A 13,823-nucleotide genomic window follows, 5' to 3' on the forward strand; every position below is an offset into this window, starting at 1 on the left:
ATGTAATTATTCGTGTTATAATCAAAAATGTAATCCCTATCTCACATTACTACATGTTGATTTAAAAATGTACATTCGACAGTGGAATAAAAACAGTAAATATTGTGTTAAAACATAAAGTAATAGTAATACATTTAAACAGGGAATATATGTACACAGTTATGAACAATGGTCAACCTGTAACCATAATAAAAAGGTGTACATAATATGCTAGTTTTGACTAATATACACCCTCCCATTACAATCAAAACATTAATATGTAGGGGAAGTTCATAAACGGGCTGCTCTCATTTTCAAAACACTAGTAATACTAATGTTATCATTGAGCCCTGGGGTCCTCCCTGAATCCAGCCTACATTGCCACAGCAACTCCCTGTATTCTAAGCTGGATTCCCAATTACCTCCCCTTGAGTCAACCAGAACCTGTTCCAAAACCATGAATTTGATATCCATATGTTCACATACCAGGGAGTACTTAAAAAAAGCATTAGTCTACTTCCTTTTAGAGACATCATAAATATGCTCATAAACTCTCTTTTTAAGTTGTCTCTCTGTCTTGCCAACATAAAAATTGTTACAGGAGACACAAATACATAAATAAACAACCCCCTTGGACCCACAATTAAAAGAGTTCATAGATCTAAACCTAAATTTTCTTGAAGGAATAAAAATCATTCCCTGATTCATCATAAATCTACACTGTTGGCATGTTCCACATTTGTATGTACCCACTCTCTCCCTATTGTTGATAACCCTGGGTACCGAAATAATTTCAAAAAGTTCCTTCAAATTCGTATCACTTTTTCTCACAAAATGAGGGGTGGTGGGAATAAAATTACTAATCTCGTCATTCAGAGATAAAACTGACCAATGCTTCAGAATTATGTTTTTCACTTCACTTGATGTGGTAGAAAAAGTGTGTATAAAATTACTCTTGAATTCATCCGTGTTCAGAACCCGATCAGTGTGGTTGGTTCTCCCCAAACCTAACAAGGGAGCGTATTTACCATCTCTATTCTCACTAACTTCTAGGGCCATAGAATCAATAAGTTCCTTAGGATATCCTTTTTCCTCAAACAAGGCACCCAAAATCTTAACCTCTTCATGAAATTGTTCCGTCCTACTAGTCATCCTAGAGGCCCTAATCATCTGGCCCTTAAAAATACCTTTTTTTCTGAAAAAAAAGGATGTCCACTGTCAAAATGTAGATAAGAGTTCGAATATGTACTCTTTCTAAAAAGTTTAGATTGAAAACTGTTACTAGTGTAGTCCTTATATAGAGTAACATCTAAATAATTTAAATGATGTTGATCAATATTGTAGGTGAAACGTAAAAAATCCTTACTCCCATTAATATAGTAATAAAATTCATCAAACTTCTCCCTTGGGCCATTTCATAACAAACATAAATCATCCAAATACCTAGTGTAGTACACGCTATATTGGGACCAAGTAGACCCTAAAATATACTTCCGTTCCCAATAATATAATACACAATTTGCGTATAAAGGGGCACATGGAGCCCCCATAGCCACTCCTTTTTTCTGATGGTAAAATTCACCATTAAAATAAATCAAATTGTTATTCAAAATGGTCTCCATAAATTCAAGAATTAAGTTAATGCTATTAGAACTCAACCCTGATTCAGCCACCAGAATTTCCCCGAACCAGTCCAAGCCAGTTTGGTGTGGTATACTAGGAACCAATTCCACTGTGTCAATGGTCACCATCCAGATGTCTTTATCAAATTTATCCTGGTCTTTACCCTTATGAAAGTCCCACGAGTCCTTATTAATGTGGGGAATAGATGTTACAATTTTTTTTACCGTAAAATCAATGTATTTAGCAAGTGGCTCTGTGATGCTCCCTGCCCCTGAAACTATAGGTCTAAATTTAATAGAGTCCAAACCTTTGTGTGTTTTGGGAATACCAAAAATCACAGGTATTCTAGATTTGTCCACATGTAAAAAATTAAAAAGTTGTTCGTTAATAGACCCCTGCATTAAGTGATCGTACAAATAGTGTCCTATCCTAGCGTGGGCTATGTTGATCTCATTCCTAGAAACCACTAAATTGTGCAGATGTGACTCGTAGTCCAAGGTGTACATAAGGACCACCCCCCCTCCCCCACTTTTATCCGGCTTCATCACTCTACATTTTTCCTGCCGTAAAACCTCTATTATATTCCTTTCTTCATCATTAAAGTTGTCGGGATACCTATGATTTTTGTCCTTACCCAAAAACCTTATTTCCCTCTCAACTAACTCTTCAATTACCTTTAATGAAGGATGAGCAGGGGGATTAAATGAACTCTTTCTAGATAGTTTGTGGTTTGAAAAAGGTTTCCCTTTGAAATAAATATTCAAATTGAGCCGTCTGATGAACAATTTGAGGTCAATAAGTGTACTGACCATGACCCCGGGTCAAGCTGGAATAAACTGAAATCCTTTCGAAAACAGTTTAAAATGTTCATCTGTGAGTGCCAATTCAGTAAAGTTAAAAATGGTGAAGTTCCCTTGTCTCCATGTAATTCGTTGGTCCCTAGAGTTATGCAGGATGTCATCACTAACCAACTCATGACAAAGAGGGTGGTCAATTAATTCACAGTACAGTTCCACCCCCTGTTTGTCTGTCTCCCCCTCCCCCCTGGGATACTGAAAATCCCGAAAAGATTGTTTTCTTTCTTTCTCAGCTATCCTCTCACTCCTCCTCAAAACCGGTTGACCCATATCAGTATTAATGAAATTTTGGTTGTGATAATCATCGGTGCCATTAGGGAAATTACTATCCGTTTATTTCACCAACCCTGTGTGTTTAGCCATCAGGTATGCTCTCCCTTCCCTGTATTCCACTAAGTCTCTTTCCAATTTCCTAATCTTCCTCTCAACTATTTTCATACAAAATAAATCTACTTCGTGGAATACATTATCATAATTTCTTTTCACACTGTTGAACAAATGATCATTTATAACATTATCGTGTAATTTGTGCAGATCTTTCAATAAATCCCCAGCCTTAGCCTCGTAGTCTTTAATCATCAGATTAAGTACCTCAATGCCTGCTCTGTTGAAAATCTCACACATTTGTTGATAAAGAGCTGAACGTGGCTTAACATTATTGGGGAATTTAAAAACCCGAAGCCCTTTCGGGACTCAGTTGACATTCACACATTCCTTGAAGCAATCAATTTCTAATTGATTTGACTTCAAGGCATACAATTTGTCCTTAAAACTACTGAAGTTGGAATCCAAATTATTTTTGACAGTGTTAACAGTACCTTCATTAAAATTAAACCACTTGCTTGTCCACGAATCAAAATACGGAAAGTTCCAGTTGTCCATTCGGACCTTGTGTACGCTTTTGTTGGAACCACTCCTCGTCAGTGAACCTTGCATATGCCCCACAACCTGGGCCCCAACCGTTGGTTCACTATCCTCCATATTGGTGGGCGTGCTCAATGTTCTGCATGTTCCCCGTAACCTCTCCGTTAAATGTTGTTGGTTACCTGGTAACCCACGACAAACTGCAACATTCCAATTGTTCCTAGAATCTGTAATTTGTGTGAGTAAAGCCAGAACTTGTTTGAATTCACCCCGTTTCACGGGTGAACTGTCCAAGGAATTCGAAATGTCCTTAAACACTGTTGGTGTGTCCAAAAACTTTTCAGATTCCACACCTTCAGCCATGACACCAAAAACTATTAACAAAACGATAGCGAACAGAACCAAGAATAAAATCTACAACCAAATGCGAAGAATAAAGGGAACCACAATGAATCCCTGTGTACCAAAAGTCAAGCCAAGCACAAATGAATAAAAGACGTTTATTCCTCCAAACGGTCAAAAAACACATGACAATAATCCAGTTAAGCGCTTTCACTCAGTAATTACCGAGCTTCATCAGAACAAAATACATTGCCATTGCAACTCTTAAATATCAATGCAGTTTCACATGACGTAAACTCATAACCAATAAAATTCCTAAAAATCAATTTGAATATCTAATTATTCGTGTTATAATCAAAAATGTAATCCCTACCTCACATTGTACTACATGTTGATTTAAAAATGTACATTCTACAGTGGAATAAAAACAGCAAATATTGTGTTAAAACATAAAATAAAAATAGTAATAATAATACATTTAAACAGGGAATATATGTACACAGTTATGAACAATGGTCAACCTGTGACCATAATAAAAAGGTGTACATAATACACTAGTTTTGAATAATATACATCCTCCCATTACAATCAAAACATTAATATGTAGGGGAAGTTCATAAATGGGCTGCTCTCATTTTCTAGGTTTCTAGGAATGAGATCAACATAGCCCACCCTAGGGTAGGATACTATTTGTACGATCACTTAATGCAGGGGTCTATTAACGAACAACTTTTTAATTTTTTACATGTGGACAAACCTAGAATACCTGTGATTTTTGGTATTCCCAAAACACACAAAGGTTTGGACCCTATTAAATTTAGACCTATAGTTTCAGGGGCAGGGAGCATCACAGAGCCACTTGCTAAATAGATTGATTTTATGGTCAAGAAATTTGTAACATCTATTCCCCACATTAATAAGGACTCGTGGGACTTTCTTAAGGGTATAGACCAGGATAAATTTGATAAAGACATCTGGATGGTGACCATTGACATAGTGGAATTGTTTCCTAGTATACCACACCAAACCGGTTTGGACTGGTTCGGGGGAATTCTGGTGGCTGAATCAGGGTTGAGTTCTAATAGCATTAACTTAATTCTTGAATTTATGGAGATCATTTTGAATAATAATTTAATTTATTTCAATGGTGAATTTTACCATCAGAAAAAAAGGAGTGGCTATGGGGGCTCCATGTGCCCCTTTATACGCAAATTGTGTATTATATTATTGGGAACAGAAGTGTATTTTAGGGTCTTCTTGGTCCCAATATATTGTGTGCTACACTAGGTATTTGGATGATTTATGTTTGTTATGGAATGGCCCAAGGGAGAAGTTTGATGAATTTTATGACTATATTAATGGGAGTATGGATTTTTTACGTTTCACCTACAATATTGATCAACATCACTTAAATTATTTAGATGTTACTCTATATAAGGACTACACTAGTAACAGTTTTCAATCTAAACTTTTTAGAAAGAGTACATATTCGAACTCTTATCTACATTTTGACAGTGGACATCCTTTTTTTCAGAAAAAAGGTATTGTTAAAGGCCAGATGATTAGGGCCTCTAGGATGACTAGTAGGACGGAACAATTTCATGAAGAGGTTAAGATTTTGGGTGCCTTGTTTGAGGAAAAAGGATATCCTAAGGAACTTATTGATTCTATGGCCCTAGAAGTTAGTGAGAATAGAGATGGTAAATACGCTCCCTTGTTAGGATTGGGGAGAACCAACCACACTGATCGGGTACTGAACACGGATGAATTCAAGAGTAATTTTATACACACTTTTTCTACTACATCAGGTGAAGTGGAAAAAATAATTCTGAAGCATTGGTTGGTTTTATCTCTGAATGACGAGATTAGTAATTTTATTCCCACCACCCCTCATTTTGTGAGAAAAAGGGATATGAATTTGAAGGAACTTTTTGAAATTAGTTCGGTACCCAGGGTTATCAACAATAGGGAGAGAGTGGGTACATACAAATGTGGAACATGCCAACAGTGTAGGTTAATGATGAATCAGGGAATGATTTTTATTCCTTCAAGAAAATTTAGGTTTAGCTCTATGAACTCTTTTAATTGTGGGTCCAAGGGGGTTGTTTATTTAGGTATTTGTGTCTCCTGTATCAGTTTTTATGTCGGCAAGACAGAGAGAGAACTTAAAAAGAGAGTTTTATGAGCATATTTATGATGTCTCTAAAAGGAAGGAGACTAATGCTTTTTTTAAGCACTCCTTGGTATGTGAACATATGGATATCAAATTCATGGTTTTGGAACAGGTTCTGGTTGACTCAAGGGGGAGGTCATTAGGAATCCAGCTTAGAATACAGGGAGTTGCTGTGGCAACTTAGGCTGGATTCAGGGAGGACCCCAGGGCTCAATGATAACATTAGTATTACTAGTGTTTTGAAAATGAGAGCAGCCCGTTTATGAACTTCCCCTACATATTAATGTTTTGATTGTAATGGGAGGGTGTATATTAGTCAAAACTAGTGTATTATGTACACCTTTTTTATGATGGTTACGGGTTGACCATTGTTCATAACTGTGTACATATATTCCCTGTTTAAATGTATTACTATTACTATTTTTATTTTATAACACAATATTTAATGTTTTTATTCCACTGTTGAATGTACATTTTTAAATCAACATGTAGTACAATGTGAGGTAGGGATTACATTTTTGATTATAACATGAATAATTAGATATTCAAATTGATTTTTAGGAATTTTATTGGTTATGAGTTTACATCATGTGACACTGCACTGATATTTAACAGCTGCAATGGCAATGTATTTTGTTCTGATGAAGCTCGGTAATTACTGAGTGAAAGCGCTTAACTGGATTATTGTCTTGTGTTTTTTGACCGTTTGGAAGAATAAACGTCTTTTATTCATTTGTGGTTGGCTTGACTTTTGGTACACAGGGATTCATTGTGGTTCCCTTTATTCTTTGCTTCGGTTGTGGATTTTATTCATTGTTTAATGTAGTACTTTATTGTTTTACCATGGAAGGAATAACAGCAATAAAGAAATGGCAAGAGGAATTCATCTAAACATGGTCTGTTTAGACACTGGAATGTCCCACTTTTCTTCCTTCAAATGAAATGAACAATTGATCAAATGTTCTCATGTTTTTAGCTTTACCCAACAAGAATCTTAATTTTCTGTGTATTTCCAGTAAATGAACATTTTCTTCCTTATTTTCTGGACTCAGAATATACACACATACATAAGTTAAGAATACAAATAATAATGTTTTCCTAGTTTAGAACTTTAGAGATACAGATTCGAAAGGTGGAGTGTTGACTTTTCAAAAACATCATTCAGGAGCTATGGAGAAGGAATACATTTTCTGGGTTGCCTGAAGAGTAGGTCATCTTTTAAGAACTGTTTGACATCAAACTGTAAAAAAAGAGATGGATCAATTGGTAGGCTGGCTAAAATAGCTGACAAAATGTACCTTGATGGAGACCTGAGTTGAGCAGTTCACAAAAATATCTGATGATGAAATGTATCCCTGCATTACAAGAATCAGGTCTTTTATTTTGGATCCATATAGAAAATCTCTACCATTATGAAATATAAAGTTTTCTTGTTGCAGGTTTTCTAACCTCATTTATTACATGTAGAACATTTCTAAATAAAGGTGCCTTAAAGGAATTAGAAAGCTATCATACAGATTGTAAGAGTCACAGTCTTTACATTTGGATGGATTAGAGAGCGCAACTGAGCTAGCAAGTCCATGGTGTGGGATAACATGTGGCAATTGCCCTTGATTAGACAGAAAAGGAGAGCCAATGTTGGCCAAAAGAGGGTCACCACAAGCATTTTAAATTGTCCATCTAATCTTTAAAAGGATCTAGGGTATGAAAGGAAAGAGAGGGAAAGCATACAGAAATTTCCTTTTCCATGGAAAAGAAAAGGCATCCATTCTCCAGGCTTCCTGCAATGAGCTCTGGAACAAAACAGACTGAACTATTTTTCAAAATGGAGGCAAAGTGACCTACCTAGAGGGTCTGTTGTGGATCTTCTCAGGTAGTCTGCCGTTGAATTAATTTCTGAAGGAATATATACTGCTTGGAGGAAAATATTGCCATGAACAGCAATGTTCCACTCTATCACTGGCAGCTTGCACACATGTTAGGACTTTGTTCCCCCTTGTTTGTTGATGTACTAAATGACAGTTGTTTGTTAAGATCAAGATTTTCATCTCTTTGATGTTTATATGTTTCCTGTTCTCCTGTTTGGACCAAACTACCAAACTCCATGTACTTTGAAACCTTTCACACATGCCCCCCCCCCCCCAGTCAGGTATGAAGTGTATTTTGTGATCTTCTGAAGAGGATAGAGGGTGAGAAAGGGGTCTGCAGGAGTGGCTTTTATGTGGTTGATCCAGTAAATCAGTACTTTCTTCACAAAGGGCAAGAGAGGAATTAGGAAGTAAAGTGGATGGCAGTGTTGTGCTGAAACAGATTTTAGGTATCATTGAGTTTTCCCCCTTGTGGAGTCTGGGAAAAAGGTGCCATGTATCCTATAGTTGTCACAATTTATGTTGCAGTAGTCTTGGATAGGATTGCCAGAGATAATAAGAAGTCTACCAAGAAGTGGATTTTTTCCAGAGAAAGACAGGCCATCATGGTGGATGATTGAGAAGACACCTCAGGAACACTAGAGACTGACAGTGATGTAGATTGGGTTTGTTTAAGTTCATATAGAACTGTCGTTTCAGAAAAAGGCTCATGGTGAGCTGCAAATCCTGAAGAATCATTTGAAGAGAAGTGGCCTAAATGATGAAGTAATCCAACTATTGGTCAATGTGGATACCTTGGAGGGAAAATGTTTGGAGCATTTTTATCTTCAATTTTGGAACTCATGAAAATGTATTCAGGATGGATAAGTCCAGAAGTGGTCTCCAAGTCCTTTCTTTTCTTGGATGACAGAATAGCCTAGAATAAAGTATTTTCCCTTTTGGATGGTGAAGGACTCCCTGATTGAATGGGCTGAAAATGATTGATGGAACTAGATGTCATTGGTTTGAAGTTGCTGTGGAATTCCTGAAGGTATGGGGGTTGGGAAGATTCCATTGAGGGCATTACCTATGTTTGATGATATCCAAAACCCAAGAGTCAGTTGCTATTGCTCTTAAGATGCGAAGGAAAACAGAAATTTTACTGAAACGGTTGGAGGGGAGAAGACTGACATGAGGAAAGGAGCAAGGAGGATATTCATCAGTTAAAATTTGTTTGTGAAGTAGCCTTTGTAGGCTTTGAAATCAAACTTAGAATTCTCCTGCTACTTTCTCTTGGAGAATCGCATTACCTTTCTGCTGAGAAGAAATTTGGCTTCGTGAACAAGTGATCAGGTTTAGAAGGGTAGTTTCTTTGAAAGTTAGGAATATAGGAAAGAAAATGTTGCTAAATGCATTGTATTATTTTTCCACTATCTTCCATTTTTTATTTTAGTTGAAGGAAGACCAAACAAGTTGCCCTTATCCAACGGAGTACCTAAAAGTTAAGCATTAACATCTTCAAGCAAAGATTGGAGATCAATCTAGGAAACGCTTCTTAAAATACCAATCCAGAAGTAGCTGCTCTTGAAAAGGCAACAGGAGCATCATAATCACACTTAATAGAGTGATGTGCCCCTTGAGTAGCTTAAGTAAGTATACATTGAAGGCAGATCTAGTGTCAGAGTCAGGTAAGTTAGGAATTAGCTTTGACATATTGTTAAAAATACACATACTTAATCATGTGGAACTGGTAATAATCCAAAACTGCAGAAGTATACACTTTCTTTCCAACCTGGTCTATGGTCTTACTGTCCCTATCATTTGGTAAGGCATTAGAGGAAGGAAGAAGTTTAGATGCTTTACCTGACTGTACAGAAATAACTGCAGGGTATCTGTGGCTTCCAGGGATGTTACAATAGCTATCCCATTTCTTGGGCACAGGTAGATGACATTTATGGGCCAGATAAGTACCTAGAAATGTATCCTCCAAACCTTCCAAGACTGGGGCACATCAGAGACTTTGAGAATTTCCATATGTAATAATTTTTGAGCTCCCTTTTGATATCCTGTCAATTATTTTCCCCTCACCATTAAAGTGCTGTAACATGTTATGTATGGGATCACCAAAGGAAAGTTCTTCTTGAAGTGAGTCTGAGGACAAAGTGTCTTTAGCTTCAGACTCAAAATCTAAGAAAGTATATATTTGTCAGGAATAATCCAACTACTCAGAATCATATTACAAAAAGGTACCTTCCTCAGAAGTAGCAACCCTGTTACTTTTATCATGAGAAGATGTAACAGACAACAGACACTAGTGAGGTTTCCAAGAAATAAGGGCTTTGAAAATTCCGAGAAAAATCATACCACTGCTGTTTGGTGTCAAATGACCTGGGTAACAGGAGGAGAAATATGTCTATTTTTTTTTTTTTTTTTACTTCTATTCTTTGTGGATTTCAAAGAAATCATACATGAGGGAGCAGACCCAAAACGTACATTCATGAGAGTGAGTGGAGCATCCTCATTTAATAAAATCTGAAGAATGCTCTCAGATATGACTAGCCTTGGCTCGTTTCTGTTACTTTATTGGCTTTCTGATCAGTCAGTCTGATCATCAGTCTGATAATGCTTGCTGCATGCTCCTTATTGGTCTCCAAGGAGATCTCAAAATTGGGAACAGGCCCAGATTTCATATGGTTTGTGGGCTTATCACTAGGCATAACAGGGACATCCAACTTCAACCTAGAGGAAGAAGTGGGAAGAATAACTTATTTCTAAGGAAGAGGATTCTGACTGCACCATAGAACATGCAACAGCCTACAGACACTTGTTTTCTAAATAAAGTTTCAAAGATGACAAACAGCTGCTTAACCTGTTAGGCAGAAATGCTTGACAGAACACTCTCTTTTCTCTATATAAAGGATTTTCTAACCACAGTCACATTTCCCTGTCTCTACCGACATGAAAATATCATTTTTTTCAGGAAAAATTGAAGAAAAGAGCAAGGGTCTTTAATACGGTACTTAGCTTTCCTTCATGAAGGTAGCTGGATCTTTTTGTACAGCTGACTGACCAAGATTCAGATGGAGTCTTCTTTCATGGGCTGGCAGGAACAAAGTTATGAGCACATTTGTGCATCTATGTCATTTAAGTACTAGTTTGTAGTCTTGGGTACAGGTCTAAAGTCAGATGTATGGTGTGAGAGGAAGCTATTCATAAGCTTTGGTAGACGGGCTGGACATAAAGTATCCCTCGTAGGATGTGTTTTTATCAGTTAATATAAGTCCAACAGTGATATAATGCTGAACAGTTTCCATTAACACCAATGATAGAGGAAAGAATATTTCTAAGTAGTATTTTTGGGTGACCAGTCCCACTCCCCCAATTTAACTCATTACATCTAAGTGACACCTCTAGGTGCATCTGCAGTTAACTCCTACTGATGCCTTTAGGCATCAAATATTGCTTATTCATATTTGCATCAATAATTCCAAAACTATGCTATGTACAAGGTTTTAAAAGAGTTCTTCTTAAAGCCTACATAATGGCAAACTCAACTGCATTAATATTTGACCTCTGTCTAGGCATTTAAAGAGATATTAGCTGTTGTTTTTATGATATTAATTTATATAGATATAACTTTCACATTTTTCTAAATATCTCAACAACCAAGTACCACAGACATAACTCTTTAGCCTCATATGAAAGCTCTCAGCTAGATGAATAAAATGCTCTTAACGATATGGGTGTAACTTGAGTGATTGCTGAGATTTTGTAAGTTGTTTACAAAATATTACAAACATAATAGTTACCATGTTTATTGTGACTTATAAAATTCAGTTTAAGACCTAGAACCTAAAGAATGTCACCAATATAAAAATAGTATGTGCTGAAGGGTTTGCTATTAATACTTCTCTCATAACCTATATGGTTTCACAGATATGAACATTTGTTTGAAATGTGAGGATATAATTTGATTCTGAGAAAAGGCTTAGGCTCCGCCCATTAGAAATTACAGTGCAAATTTCCTGAACTCCATGGGAGTGAATGAGCTAACAAGTCCTTGTATATCTGTAATGTAGCCTAATATCACAATTCATATCCATATTCCATTAAGAGAAAATATATGCAAAAAAAAAAAAAAAAAAAACAAGCAGTTAATGTATAACAAAATAGCCTAGATCCAGAAAAGACAATTTTTAGTGAGATAGGTGAAAGAGATTTTTAGGCTGCAAAATAAAACATAACATTTGTTGAGTTATAGATTGCAAATATAATTATTACTGCTTTAGAATGTCTTAATTTGTTGTTGAAGTATATATGCAGACATGATTTTTAGAGGCCAAGCATCTGCCTGATGGTTTTGAACCCTCCAGCCCTTAAAAAATATAACTGCATCCCACAGCAATTCAATTGTTAGCTATCCTTTGACAAACTCATCATGCCATGAGTTCAGGAAGCAATGGCTTTGTAGACTGCAGACTGACCACACTGTAAAGCAAATGTACTACAGTAAACTGCAGCTATATGACAACAGAAGCAGGGTAATGAAAGAGCACTACATGTGGAATTCCTAAAGTGACTGTGGAATTCCACTGAGGTCTACACCCAATTTTGACTATATCCAAAATCCAAGAGTCTCTTGTCATTGCTCTCTAGAGGGGAAGGGAAACAGAAAGTTTGCTGAAAAGGTTAGGAGGGGGCAAAGTTGGGAAGGGAGAGAAGACAGGCAAAAATTCGAAGGTCTGTTTGTGAAGGAACCTTCGGTGCATACCAGGTGCAAACTAATACCCCATTCCAATATTTAGAAATATACTTGGGGAAAAGTTATCATAATATTAGTGTAATGGTGCTGTGAAAGACCCAGACACAAACTCTGATTTAAGAGCCACATGTTCCCTTGAAAGATAATGCTTGGATATAAGAACACAGCATCCTACTTGAAAATTATATCATGTCTACCATATTGCATATCTTAATCTTCAAACTGATTTTGATGTTTTGGACAGATATTGAATTTCACACAAAAATGCAAACACAAGGTCTTAAATACATGGTTCCCATTTTACTGTAACATAATTCTCAGTATAAAACAATGTATACAGAAGCTGCATAAAGAACACAACTACATTTCTTGATTTCATTTTACAGCAGCATAATTTTCATAATAAAATAATGTACAGAGACACTACACAAAGAACACAACTACATTCACGGTGTTCATTTTAGTACAACACAATTTTCTGTATAAAAAGATGTAGAGAGACACTACATAGATCACAAATACAGTATGTCTCTGGTTTAGGCCAGCTTTATTGATATCAAAAGATGAAGGCTTTGATCAGTAAGACATGATATGGCTATTCTGACTCAGCTCCCTTCAGAAGGACGCAGGTTAGGGTACTACTGGTCCAAATGCAAAATCTCCAGTAGCCACTGAAGATCCCATGGAAGTACTGACTTTGAGGAAGGTAGGGGTGTCTTCAAGGGATATGTAACTTGCAGAAGTAAGTGACGTGTTCATTGATGACCAATGCATGCCGATCCCTGGAGTGCTAATGGACATGTGCAGTGGTGTTAGGATGTTATAGTACATCCCCACCCCATCTAAAGTAGGAAATGGCTCTGCTTTCTGACACTTGGCTCCTTTCTCAGGATGAACAAATGAGCTGTAGGGCTTTCACCACCTCAGTAATGAATGGGTTGTATGTGTGTATGCTGGGGGAAGGGGGGGGAGCTGATGGCCACAGGGTCAGGGAGAAAAAATAACACACAGATATAAAAAAAATGTTCCTGCGTTTAGAATAGAACATCTAAGTACAAAGTGTATAAAATTTTAACATAAATACTACACTTTGATATCAGTAACAGACAGTACTATTTCACGGTTTTACACAATAAATACATTAATAGAATGGCTTCAATCACAATAATACAGTGAAATACTTTTAATAAATTAAAGGGCTTGTCTGGCACATACAAAATGGATATACCAATATGAAAATTAGCTCTTGTATTCAAACATATTTACTTCTTGCTTGGATATCTTAAACATACAGTGTGAAATGTTAAATTTGACAACAAATTCACCATAAACTAGAAGGAATATGTTTCATACCACATATAATACTACTGATTTGT

At 36.5% G+C, this 13,823-nt stretch overlaps 1 protein-coding gene across 1 annotated transcript in view; it reads right to left on the bottom strand.

The window, feature by feature from the left end:
* BCHE (butyrylcholinesterase) overlaps positions 1-13,823 on the bottom strand; it is a 1,038,257-nt gene that overhangs the window by 170,783 nt on the left and 853,651 nt on the right. The window lies entirely within an intron of this gene.

This window comes from Protopterus annectens, chromosome 4.part1 (assembly GCF_019279795.1).
Source record: "Protopterus annectens isolate FY-2018-M chromosome 4.part1, PAN1.0, whole genome shotgun sequence".
In the NCBI taxonomy this organism is placed as follows: domain Eukaryota; kingdom Metazoa; phylum Chordata; order Ceratodontiformes; family Protopteridae; genus Protopterus; species Protopterus annectens.